The sequence below is a fragment of the Rattus norvegicus genome, chromosome 1, assembly GCF_036323735.1.
Source record: "Rattus norvegicus strain BN/NHsdMcwi chromosome 1, GRCr8, whole genome shotgun sequence".
Lineage (NCBI taxonomy): Eukaryota > Metazoa > Chordata > Mammalia > Rodentia > Muridae > Rattus > Rattus norvegicus.
The window spans coordinates 169,673,846-169,686,697 of NC_086019.1; the positions used below are offsets into that span (position 1 = coordinate 169,673,846).

At 44.0% G+C, this 12,852-nt stretch overlaps 1 pseudogene; it reads right to left on the bottom strand.

Moving 5' to 3' along the window:
• Window positions 1-3,977: 3,977 nt before the first annotated feature.
• Egln1-ps2 (egl-9 family hypoxia-inducible factor 1, pseudogene 2) lies at window positions 3,978-5,997 on the bottom strand (annotated as a pseudogene).
• Window positions 5,998-12,852: the final 6,855 nt, after the last annotated feature.

Consider the following 12,852-nt stretch of genomic DNA (forward strand, 5'->3'; position numbering starts at 1 on the left):
CTCTTCCCCATATAAAATATCTGAACAGGATCATGCCAATACGTGAATCTTTCTATTTCACCTAGGCAGAAGTATGCCTAGTTGTAGGGTGCCATAAACACTCAGAGTTCCTTGGCATCCAAATTTTAAAATTGAAATAAAAGGAGCATTATTTAGCATACAGGGATAACTCTCCCTTTTTATTTATTAAAATTGTTAAAATATTATTTATTAAGACAATTGAGGACACTGAGCACTTGTATTTATAAATTGACTTGTATACCAAATTATTGTTTCTAGCATTATTGTTTTGGTGATATAAAGAATGAGATTTTTTGGGGCTGGGGATTTAGCTCAGTGGTAGAGCGCTTACCTAGGAAGCGCAAGGCCCTGGGTTCGGTCCCCAGCTCCGAAAAAAAGAACCAAAAAAAAAAAAAAAGAATGAGATTTTTTGACTAATTGTTTCTATGTAAGGCCTATAATCTGCCTGGTATCATTGTCCTCCCTTGCTAAGGGGTCCAGGCAATCCAGTTTGAGTTCTTAAATGGTCTATTAAGGAACAGTACTTAGTGCTCTTAACCACTAAGCCATCTCTCTAGCACCTCACAAACTTTATTTACCTAAACATAAGCATTAATTAGAAATGTCAAATCTTGTAAATATTGTCCAGATTCAGTTGTACTAGAAATTCCTGAGCTAGCAGGGTGAGGCTGGGAATTGAAAGTAAGCAAATGGAGTCTTCCTCTTTTCATATCAACTCCATTACCATTTTCAAAGAGCTGGGTCTATGGTTTTGTTTAGTTGTCTGAGCCAGAGCACTGAAAGGACAGTGAGTTGTCAGACAATTTACACTGAAATTATCACTCACTGATTTCATGTAGAAAACTTGTTTCTAGTAAAGCATTAAGTAATTGAAATCAATTGTAAACCACAAGCCACACATTGACTATCAGTATATGAATTGAAAGCTTGATTTTTTTTTATTAACTTGAGTATTTCTTATATACATTTCGAGTGTTATTCCCTTTCCCGGTTTCCGGGCAAAAATCCCCCTCCCCCTCCCCCTCCCCTTCCTTATGGGTATTCCCCTCCCAACCCTCCCCCCATTGCCGTCTCCCCCCAACAGTCTAGTTCACTGGGGGTTCAGTCTTAGCAGGACCCAGGGCTTCCCCTTCCACTGGTGCTCTTACTAAGGTGTTCATTGCTACCTATGTGGTCAGAATCCAGGGTCAGTCCATGTATAGTCTTTAGGTAGTGGCTTAGTCCCTGGAAGCTCTGGTTGCTTGGCATTGTTGTACATATGGGGTCTCGAGCCCCTTCAAGCTCTTCCAGTTCTGAAAGCTTGATTTTTAAAACAGTGGCTAAAGCACGGAATTTAATAATCTGTGCTGAAGCAGCAGAAACTCAAGAGAATAAACAAGTGATCCAATCATATATGTAGCCTTTTCATTAGATGAACCACCTATAAATACACTAAGCGCATTTTCTATGGGTTGTATGTACAAATTTACAGTAAATACAAAAGCATGCAAAGAGTAAAATTATCAATTTTGCCTGAAAAATTTGTATATGTAATAGGCCAAATATCAGCATTTTGTAATAACCAATTTAACTGTTGTTTGGAATAAGATATGTTTTACCAGGTTTCTTTTTAAAATACTTCCATGACTCTAGCCTACAATTCTGTATTAACACAACTGAAGCTTTATCTCCAATGAGGATAACAAACAGGGACCTAAGTCCTCTAGTAAGGTGAGGTACTTAGCCAATTAACATATCCTTAGAAGCTTAAAATTAGTTTCAAATATTCTTTTTTGGAGTAGTGTACTACTCCCCAAATATTGAAGCTCATTTTGAGATCAAAGGTTTGTAGTAAAAATTTCCATATACACTGAAAGATTCAAAGTTCTAACTTCTTACATTGAAGAAGCAACAAAATTACATAATACAAGGCTATTAGTAATCCTCTAAATCTATCTTGAAATGGCGGTTGAAGTAAGCAAACAAGCTGTAATGCTCTCACAAGTTCTAAAACCTCATCAATCCTTCGTAAATTGTATAACAATCTCTACCTGTTTGATTTTTTTCTTAATTACAAATAAGTTTGAGTTAGTCAATGTAACATTGGCAATCCTTAATCACAATCCTTAAATTCTCCTTGTAACACCAGAGCACAACCACAACTTTGGGAAGTCACCTGAGTTCTGAGTAGTGACTAGGCAGCTGTCCTTGGGGCAGTGGAATTAGCATTAAAATACAGATAACTTCAGGGCAAACCACAACTTTGGAAAGCAAAACTCAACCTCCAACGAACGATCTAGTCTCCAAAATCTAGTCTCCAAAACACCCCAAGTCTATCTTTTATGCTACAAAGTTTGACTGCCAGTACCTCAACAAAGAGACATTGTCCTAAATTCTTTTAGAAGCCTGGTTTCTAAGAGTTCCATAAAAATATTGTCTCAATTTAGACCTGTTTCACTACGTTGGCTCATGCCACATGTTGTCTAGAATGACTTTATCCAAATTACCAGTTTTATGTCAACTTTCTGTTACCAATATTATACCTTTTTAACCATATCCGATAACTTAAAAGCCAATAGTCCATAACCAAGGCATATAGAGCACATTTATACATTTAAAACCAATCAGAAACAAAATTGAAGTGGCTACACATATCTTTAATATTTAGACCAAACACCATTTTTACTTTTCTAGCTATGATTTTAAGAGAAGCACCTTGTCACCTGTTGAGTCTAATAATCAGCTCATGCTGATGCTCACCCCTGGGCAGCTTCTCCAGCTGACCTAGACACCTGGCTACAGGTATAGGGCTCTAAGGACTGATTGAAACAGTTTTTTATTCATTTGTTCCTTTTTTTGAAACGAGTTAAAACCAAATCAAGATGTGAATGACCAGCAGATAAAGTTTTTACCATTTTCTCTTTTGAACATGAAACATAAAACATTTAAACAATGAGAAACAAAAACCACAGACATAAACTGACAGACATGGACAGCTTGGTGCACCAAGGACAGACAATAGACAAAGGGGAAAAACTAGATGGTGTCCCAGCAAAGGAATCCAGGTTCCAATAGGAGTCAGCAGAGAGGTAGGATTTCCCCTTTCCCACCACTTCCACGGTGACCATCCACTCGAGTGGAGTTGATATGGATGATGGATTGTCTCAATTCCTGGACTAGTCCATCAACGTGTTGAAACCAAATTCCTGTAAGATACTGAGATATATTACGGGATATCTGAGCAGCACAACTGACATTCACAAATGGTATGGAAGTGAATCTTTTTGTTTGATTCTCCTGAATAAGTTTTTCAGGCAGTCTACCTCTATCAAATCTGATCAGTATGACTCTGTGAAGTTTAAACAAAATTACCAGCCTTGCCCACAAAGGATCCATAACTTTCGGTTTCCTCACAGTGGCTCTCCACGTAGGCCCACATCTTTCTTCTTCATAGCGAGCTGCCTCATCTTCTAGATCCTCTTCTTCAGAAGAGCTAAGCTCGTCTGTTTCTGAACTATCAAGCTCTAAAGTCTCTAACTCCTTTACCAGATAAAGGCTTTTCCTTTTCAGAGCTTTCTTCTCTTTTCTCTGTTTCTCTCCCGGGGCGTTCTTTCCCCAATCTCTCGCTCCCTCAGATCTAAAGTCTTTGGGAGGGTCTGTTTTCTTACTTGTACCTTTTTTCTTTGAGCTTTTTAATCTTTTATCCCGCTCTGTTTCTGACATGTTGTCTTGTAATTCCCCTAGCACTCTCTGTCCTGCTATCACAGTTGGGCGGCATTTGCCATCTTCTAGGCACGACCTCTGATGGTGCCTAGCAGCAGCCGCAAAATCAAAAACCAAAAGAGAAAGAATGAAGGCTGCTAAAACGATAACAAAAGCCTCCGCCGCATCTTTTAGTGGGGGAGAGAAGTGAAAGAGGTCAAGACCAAACATATCTCTCAGAGCTTACCCTAGACACTGCAGTTCTGGATCCTCTCCGCGGACGGAGGGCCTCTTTGGCGCCTGGCGATGGTGTGGCGTTTCTTCCGGGTTTCAGCACCATATGTTCCGCGCTATCGTCTCGCCAGCAAGAATGCATGCGCAGACACACGAATCCTTCTGCAGCAAAGTGTTTATTGTATCTTAAAGAGGGGACGCGGGGCGCCAGCATGGCGCGGCTTATATACACCCTAGCACGGCGCATCCACACCTGATTGGTCACTTACCCATGATCTCATAGGCACGCCCCGGAGTGGGCAAAGACCTGGCACGAACACACTCTTGCACATGCGCACAGTTAACTTCCTGAAAGGAAGTCGGGCTGGTGCGGCGGAAGCCAGCACGATCTTGTAATGGCGAATGCTATCCCGGCTTTCCACGTGGGACGCAGTGGAAGCCAGCGCCATCTTGTGGTGGCGAATGTTATTGCGGCTCTCCACAAAACTTGATATAAAAAAGAGATGAAATGAACTCAGTTAGGTGACAGGTCTGGCAAAATAGAAGACTGAAGAAAATCCTACAAAGGGCCCTTGTTTTGTGTCCAGATGGAAAAGCTATTCTCCTCCGACAGCATCTCCTCTTCAGTCAGCGGCCAAGAGCAGTCACAGAGCTGGAGCTGACCCCACAGTACAGTCCCGGCAGATGGAGCCCTCTGTTGGATGACACCTGGTGAAGTCGCCTGGCTCCCAGCTATTTGAAATGCCAGGCAGGTGTCTCTGTTCATCCTGGCCACATGTCCACGGGTCCACAGAAGGCAACTGAGAGGCTGTAGGTGACGCGGGTACTGCTGGATCCAAGGCCCTGCTAGACATCTTTGCTGACTGAATTGGGCTTGAGTTCAACCCTCACACCTTTCTCACCTGTGAGATATTTTACTTTAGCTCTTGCTCGCTCATCTGCATCGAAATACCAAACGGTTATTGTGTACCTTGTGGCATATGCAGGCTGTACTTCATGAGGGTTACGCCGGTCAGACCAGAAAAACAGCAATCTATCAAACTTGGGTTCAATGTCAGCAAACTGGGCTTTGCCTTCTGGGAAAATTCGAAGAATACCTCCGCTCACCTTGGCGTCCCAGTCTTTATTTAGATAATATATACATGTCACGCATCTTCCGTCTCCATTTGGGTTATCGACGTGATGGACATAGCCTGTCCTGTTGCCTGGGTAACAGGCGACCATGGCTTTCGTTCGGCCATTTATCCTGTAGTTGCCCAGCTTCCCGCTGCAGTGGCGGATCAGGTCGTCCATGCTGCTCATGAGGAGGCGGATGGTCTCGCAGCCTGGCTCTTTGCCCTCGATCCAGGTGATCTGGTCTCCCCCCCCCCGCCCCCCATGTCCTTGGAAGAGTCACTCTTCTGGCTGACCAGCTGCCCGGCCGTGAACTTGCCAGTGTCCTGCAGGGCGCTCACCTCGTCGCCAATCTGCTGCCCGGTCTCCCTGCCGTGCTTGTCCATGCACAGCACGATGTACACGATGTCCATGCCCAGCGCCAGCTTCAGCGCGGGCAGCGGCTTGGTCTGCCTGTTGGGCCGCAGCCCTCTGCTGGGACTCAGCGCCTCCCCTGGGCCGCCGCCCGCTGGGCACAGGCTGGCGCGCTCAGGGCCCAGAGACCTGCTAGGCTGAGGATCCTCGGAGCTGGGCTCTGCCGGCCGGGGGCCGCTCCCGGCCTGCGCCGCGTCCTCCAGGCCCGGTACGCGCAAGGCCCCCGTGCTGTTGTCCCCTCGCCGGGCCGCCCCGCCGGCACGCCCGGCTCTGGGGCCCCCACCAGGCGGGGACGCGACAGGGGGCTGCGCTGGCCCGGGCTGCGCGCCGGGGCCTCGCCGCCCTGGCACACCAGCTTGTGCTTCTTCCAGTCCTGGCGCTGTTGCTCCTTGCAGCAGTAGAAGGAGCTTCAGCAGCGGCCGCAGCACTGCAGGTTCTCCATCTTCCCGCACAGCTCGCAGTAATGCCGGTCGCGCTCGCTGGCGCTCAGCACGACGGCCCGCCGCTGTCACTGGCCATGGCCGCGGCAGGGCGGGCCGCTGGCTGGGAGCGGGCGGCGGCGGGGCCGTTAGGGCACCTGCCCGGGGCAGCCGCCAGCTGCGGGAGACCGCCTGCGCCCTGGCCTCGCCTGCCTCGCCCCGGGGCGCCTAGCGCCCCATCGCCAGGGAGAGAGCATGGCCTGCGCAGCGCATGGGGCCCTGGGCGGGCCAGTAAGGTTTCTTTTATGTATGTAGGTGCCCTTGTATTTGGAGCATAGATATTTAGGATTGAGAGTTCATCTTGGTGGAGTTTTCCTTGGATGAATATGAAGTATCCTTCCTTATCTTTTTTGATGACTTTTAGTTGAAAATCGATTTTATTTGATATTAGAATGGCTACTCCAGCTTGCTTCTTCAGACCACTTGCTTGGAAAGTTGTTTTCCAGCCTTTCACTCTGAGGTAGTGTCTGTCTTTGTCTCTGAGGTGTGTTTCTTGTATGCAGAAGAATGGAGGGTCCTCATTGCGTATCTAGTTTGTTAATCTATGTCTTTTTATTGGGGAGTTGAGTCCATTGATGTTGAGAGATATTAAGGAATAGTGCTTATTGCTTCCTGCTATATTCATATTTGGATGTGAGATTATGTTTGTGTGCTTTTCTTCTCTTTGTTTTGTTGCCAAGGCAATTAGTTTCTTGCTTTTTCTAGGGTATAGCTTGCCTCCTTATGTTGGGCTTTACCCTTTATTATCCTTTGTAGGGTTGGATTTGTAGAAAGATATTGTGTAAATTTGGTTTTGTCATGGAATATCTTGGTTTCTCCATCTATGTTAATTGAGAGTTTTGCTGGATACAGTAACCTAGGCTGACATTTGTGTTCTCTTAGGGTCTGTATGACATCTATCCAGGATATTCTGGCTTTTGTAGTCTCTGGTGAGAAGTCTGGTGTGATTTGGATAGGTCTGCCTTTATATGTTACTTGACCTTTTTCCCTTACTGCTTTTAATATTCTTTGTTTTGTGCATTTGGTGTTTTGACTATTATGTGATGGGAGAAGTTTCTTTTCTGATCCAATCTATTTGGAGTTCTGTAGGCTTCTTGTATGTTTATGGACATTTCTTTCTTTAGGTTAGAGAAGTTTTCTTCTATGATTTTGTGGAAGATATTTACTCGTCCTTTGAGCTGGGAGTCTTCGCTCCCTTCTTTACCTATTATCCTTAGGTTTGATCTTCTCATTGAGTCCTGGATTTCCTGTATGTTTTGGACCAGTAACTTTCCATTTCACATTTTCTTTGATAGTTGTGTTGATGATTTCTATGGAATCTTCTGCTCCTGAGATTCTCTCTTCTGTCTCTTGTATTCTGTTGGTGATGCTTGTATCTTGTATCTCTGGCTCCTTGTCTCTTCCCTTTTTTTTTTTTTAAATCCAGGATTGTCTCCCTTTGTGCTTTCTTTATTGCTTCTATTTCCATTTTTAATTCCTTCACCTGTTTGATTTTGTTTTCCTGGAGTTCTTTCAGGGATTTTTGTGATGCCTCTCTGTAGGCTTCTACTTGTTTATTTATGTTTTCCTGTGTTTCTCTAAGGGAGTTCTTTACATCTTTCTTAAGTTCTCCATCATCATGATCAAATGTGATTTCAAATGTAGATCTTGCTTTTCTGGTGTGTTTGGATAGTCAGTGTTTGCTTTGGTGGGAGAATTGGGCTCTGATGATGCCATGTAGTCTTGGTTTCTGTTGCTTGGGTTCCTGCGTTTGCCTCTCGCCATCAGGTTGTCTCTGGTGTTACCTTGTTCTGCTATTTCTGACAGTGGTTAGATCGTCCTATAGGCCTGTGTGTCGAGTGCTGTAGCCCTGTTTTCCTGTTTTCTTTCAGCCAGTTATGGGAGCAGAGTGTTCTGCTTTCAGGCATGTAGTCTTTCCTGTCTACTAGTCTTCAGCTGTTCCTGTGGTCCTGTGTCCTGAGTCCACCAGGCAGGTCACTTGGAGCAGAAAAGTTGGTTTTACCCCTGGTCTCAGGTCTGGATTCGCTTTTCAGAGCTGGGTTTCAGCTCTCCATGAGGGTAGCAACCAGAAGGGCCTGCCCAGCCTTTGTTCAGGACCCTGTGCACAGGGGGCCCAGATGGCGTTAGGCGTTTTCCTCTAGAGTTAGAAATGTGGCCAGAGAGTAGTCTCCTCTGGCTTCCCAGGTGTGTCTGCCCCTCTGAAGGTTTAGCTCTCCCTCTCACAGGATTTGGGTACAGGGAGCTCTTGATTGGGTCCCTACAGGTACAGGGGGTGCCTGAACTGCAGGGGGACCTGCTGCTTGAGTGCCCCTATCTTCTGGTTCTCAGAGGCCCTATAATTTCGTCTTGGGCCAGGGATGTGGGCAGGGGTAGTCAGTATTGGTGGTCTCTCCTGCTCTGCAGTCTCTGGAGTGCCTACCTGTCCGGACGGTGAGCTCTTTCTCCCGGGGTGTTTGGGAGCAGGGAGCTGTGGGCTGGGATGAGTGAGGTTCTGGCTCCAGCTAAAAACCAGAAGTGTCTGGTTCCAGAGCAATATTGCCTCTGTGTGTCCTGGGTCCACCAGGGAGGTGGCTTGGAGCAGAAAAGTTGGCCTTACCTGTGCTCCCATGGCTCAAGTTGCTCGTGGGGGGCTGCTTTTGAGCTCTCTGTGAGGTCGGCAAACAGGAGGGCCTGCGCTGCCTTTTCCTGGGGCCCCCATGCACCGGGGTCCCAGATGGCATTAGGTGTTTTCCTCTGGAGTCAGAAATATGGGCAGAGTGTAGTCTCTTCTGGCTTCCCAGGCATGTCTGCCCCTCTGAATGTTTAGCTCTCCCTCCCCCGGGATTTGGGTGCAGGGAGCTGTTGATCAGGTCCCTTCAAGTCCTCAAGCAATACTTTAAACATGTGGATCTTAGGATATAGGAAGGTGAGGAAAAGAAATGACCACAAGATGGCAGAAGAGGATCACACATGAGTTTTATTTTGAAGTCCTTTGCTTGGGATAACATCCAGAAACTTTGTCCTCTATTGCTTTTTTATTCCAACCCTACCCAAACCCCTGCCTCATAGTAGGGATTTAACTGAGGCATAAGTAAAAGAGAGAAAAAAGTAAGTTAGGTAGTTCTGTACATGTATATTTATAAATCATTAGTTTCTTTTAAAAACTTTTATTAGATATATTTATTTAATTACATTTTAAATGTTATTCCCCTTCCCAGTTTCCTGTCCATAAGCCCTCATTCTGTTCCCTCCACCTTCTACATATGGGTATTTCCCCCTATACTTTCCCATCACTGCCCCCCTCCCATATTCTCCTGCACTGGGGTTCCAATCTTGGTAGGACCAAGGGCTTCTTCCCCTTCCACTGGTGGCCCAACAAGGCTATTCTCTGCTACATATGCAGTTGGATCCCTGGGTCAGTCCATGTATAGTCTTTCGGTAGTGGTTTAGTCCCTGGAAGCTCTGGTTGGTTGGCATTGTTGTTTTTATGGGGTTGCAAGGTTTGTCAACTCTTTCAATACTTCTAATTTCCCACAAAGGGGTACTGTTCTCAACTACTAGCTTTGCTACTAGTCTTTGCTGCTAGCATTGACCTCTGTATTGGACATGCTCTGGATGTTTCTTTCAGGAGAGATCTATATCCGGTCCCTTTCAGCATATATATATATATATATATATATATATATATATATATATATATATATATGTTTTTAGACTTTATATTATCTTATTTTTTTTAATCTTTATTAACTTGAATATTTCTTATTTACATTTTGATTGTTATTCCCCTTCCTGGTTTCCGGGCTAACATCCCCCTAACCCTTCCCCCTCCCCTTCCATATGGGCTTCCCCTCCCCATCCTCCCCCCATTACCACCCTCCCCCCAACAATCACGTTCACTGGGGGTTCAGTCTTGGCAGGACCAAGGGCTTCCCCTTCCACTGGTACACTTACTAGGCTATTCATTGCTACCTATGAGGTTAGAGCTCAGGGTCAGTCCATGTATAATCTTTGGGTAGTGGCTTAGTCCCTGGAAGCTCGGGTTGGTTGGCATTGTTCTTCATATAGGGTCTCGAGCCCCTTCATGCTCTTCCAATCCTTTCTCTGATTCCTTCTCAGAGAAAGGGGGTCCCATTCTCAGATCAGTGGTTTGCTGCTGGCATTTGCCTATGTATTTGCTTTATTCTGGCTGTGTCTCTCAGGAGAGATTTACATCTGGTTCCTGTCGGCCTGCACTTCTTTGCTTCATCCATCTTATCTAGTTTGGTGGCTGTATATGTATGGGCCCCATGAGGGGCAGGCTCTGAATGGCCATTCCTTGAGTCACTGCTCTAAACTTTGCTTTCATATCTCCTCCTATGGATATTTCCCCCCTTTTAAGAAGAAGTGGGAGCATCTGCATTTTGGTCATCCTTCTTCTTGAGCTTCTTGTGGTCTGTGGATTGAGTCTTGGGTAATTCAAGCTTTTGGGCTAATAGCCACTTATCAATGAGTGCATACCATGTGTGTTTTTCTGTGATTGAGTTACCTCACTCAGGATGATATTTTCTAGTTTATTCCATTTGCCTATGAATTTGATGAAGTCATTGTTTTTGATAGCTGAGTAGTACTACATTGTGTAGATGTACCACATATTTTGAATCCATTCCTCTGTTGAAGGGCATCTGGGTTCTTTCCAGCTTCTGGCTATTACAAATAAGGCTGCTATGAACATAGTGGAGCATGTGTCTTTGTTGTATGTTGGAGCATCTTTTGGGTATATGCCCAAGAGAGGTAGAGCTGAGTCCTCAGGTAGTGGAATGTCCAATTTTCTGAGGAGCCTCCAGACTGATTTCCAGAGTGGTTGTACCAGTTTGCAATCCCACCAACAATGGAGGAGTGTTCCTCTTTTTTCACATCTTCGCCAACATCTGCTGTCATCTGAGTTTTTTATCTTAGCCAGTGTGACTGGTGTGAGGTGAAATCTCAGGGTTGTTTTGATTTGTATTTCCCTGATGACTAAGGATGTTGAACATTTCTTTAGGTGCTTTTTGGCCATTTGATATTACTCAGCTGAGAATGTTTTGTTTTTTTCTGTACCCCATTTTTAATAGGGTTATTTGGCTGTCTGGAGTCTAATTTCTTGAATTCTTTGTATATTTTGGATATTAACCGTCTATCAGATGTAGGATTGGTAAAAATCTTTACCCAATCTGTTGGTTTCCGTTTTGTCCTAATGACAGTGTCTTTTGCCTTACAGAAACTTTGCAGTTTTATGAGGTTCCATTTGTCGATTCTTGATCTTAGAGCATAAGCAATTGGTGTTTAGTTCAGGAAAATTTCCCCAGTCCCCATGTGTTCGAGACTCTTCTGAACTTTTTCTTCTATTAGTTTGAGCATATCTGGTTTGATGTGGGTCCTTGATCCACTTAGACTTAAGCTTTGTACATGGTGATAAGAATGGATCAATTTGCATTCTTCTACATGCTGACCTCCAGGTGCATCAGTCACATTTGCTGAAAATGCTATCTTTTTTCCATTGGATGGTTTTGGCTCCTTTGTCAAAGATCAAGTGACCATAGGTGTGTGGGTTGATTTCTGGGTCTTTAATTCTGTTCCACAATGATCTATGTGCCTGTCTCTGTACTAATACCATACAGTTTTTATGACTATTGTTCTGTACTACTGCTTGAAGTCAGGGATGGTGATTCCCCCAGAAGTCCTTTTATTGTTGCAGATAGTTTTAGCTATCCTGGGTTTTTTGTTATTCCAAATGAGATTGCAAATTGCTTTTTCTATCTGTATAAAGAATTGAGTAGGAATTTTGATGGGAATTGCATCGAATCTGTAGATTGCTTTTGGCAAAATGTCCATGTTTACTATATTAATCCTGCCAATCCATGAGCTTGGGAGATCTTTCCATCTTCTGTTACCTTCCTCAATTTCTTTCTTCAGAGACTTGAAGTTCCTATCATACAGTTCTTTCACTTGCTTGGTTAAAGTCACACAAAGATATTCTATATTATTTGGGGCCATTGTGAAGGGTGTCATTTCCCTAATTTCTTTGTCAACCTGTTTATCCTTTGAGTAGAAGAAGGCTACTGGTTTGTTTGAGTTAATTTTATACCCTGACACTTTGCTAAAGGTGTTTATTGGGTTAAGTAGTTCTCTGGTGGAACTTTTGGGGTCACTTAAGTATACTATCATATCATCTGCAAATAGTGATATTTTGATTTCTTCCCTTCCAATTTGTATCCCTTTGACCTCCTTTTGTTGTCTGATTCCTTTGGCTAGGACGTTGAGTTCTATACTGAATAAGTAGGGAGAGAGTGGGCAGCCTTGTCTAGTCCCTCATTTTAGTGGGATTGCTTCAAGTTTCTCTCCATTTAGTTTGATGTTAGCCACTGGTTTGCTGTATATTGCTTTTACTGTGTTTAGATACGGGCCTTGAATTCCTGATCTTCCCAGAACTTTTATCATGAAGGGGTGTGGAATTTTGTCATATGCTTTCTCAGCATCTAATGAAATGATCATGTGGTTCTTATTATGAGTTTATTTATATAGTTGATTACATTGATGGGTAAGTTGTTTTCTAATATGATCTAGGTTCACTATTCCTGGAGTGACAATGACAATAGTGGGTGGGCCATCCTTTACCAATCATTATTTAAGAATATGCCCCATAGACAGATACCTACAGTTCAATATGAACAGGGCAATTCTCATATTGAAATTTCTTCCTGAGTTTCTCATATGAACCTAGATTTTGTCAAGTGAAACTATTTAATCAGTACAAACTGATAATATGATTTCAACAGAAGAGAAAGTAGAATATGCACTTCAACATATGGCCATCAAAAGGGCATCTTGAAAAAGGGCTGTGGTATCACAGACATTAAGATCACAATTGACAAATGGAACCTCTTGGGAACAAAAACTTTTGCATTGCAAA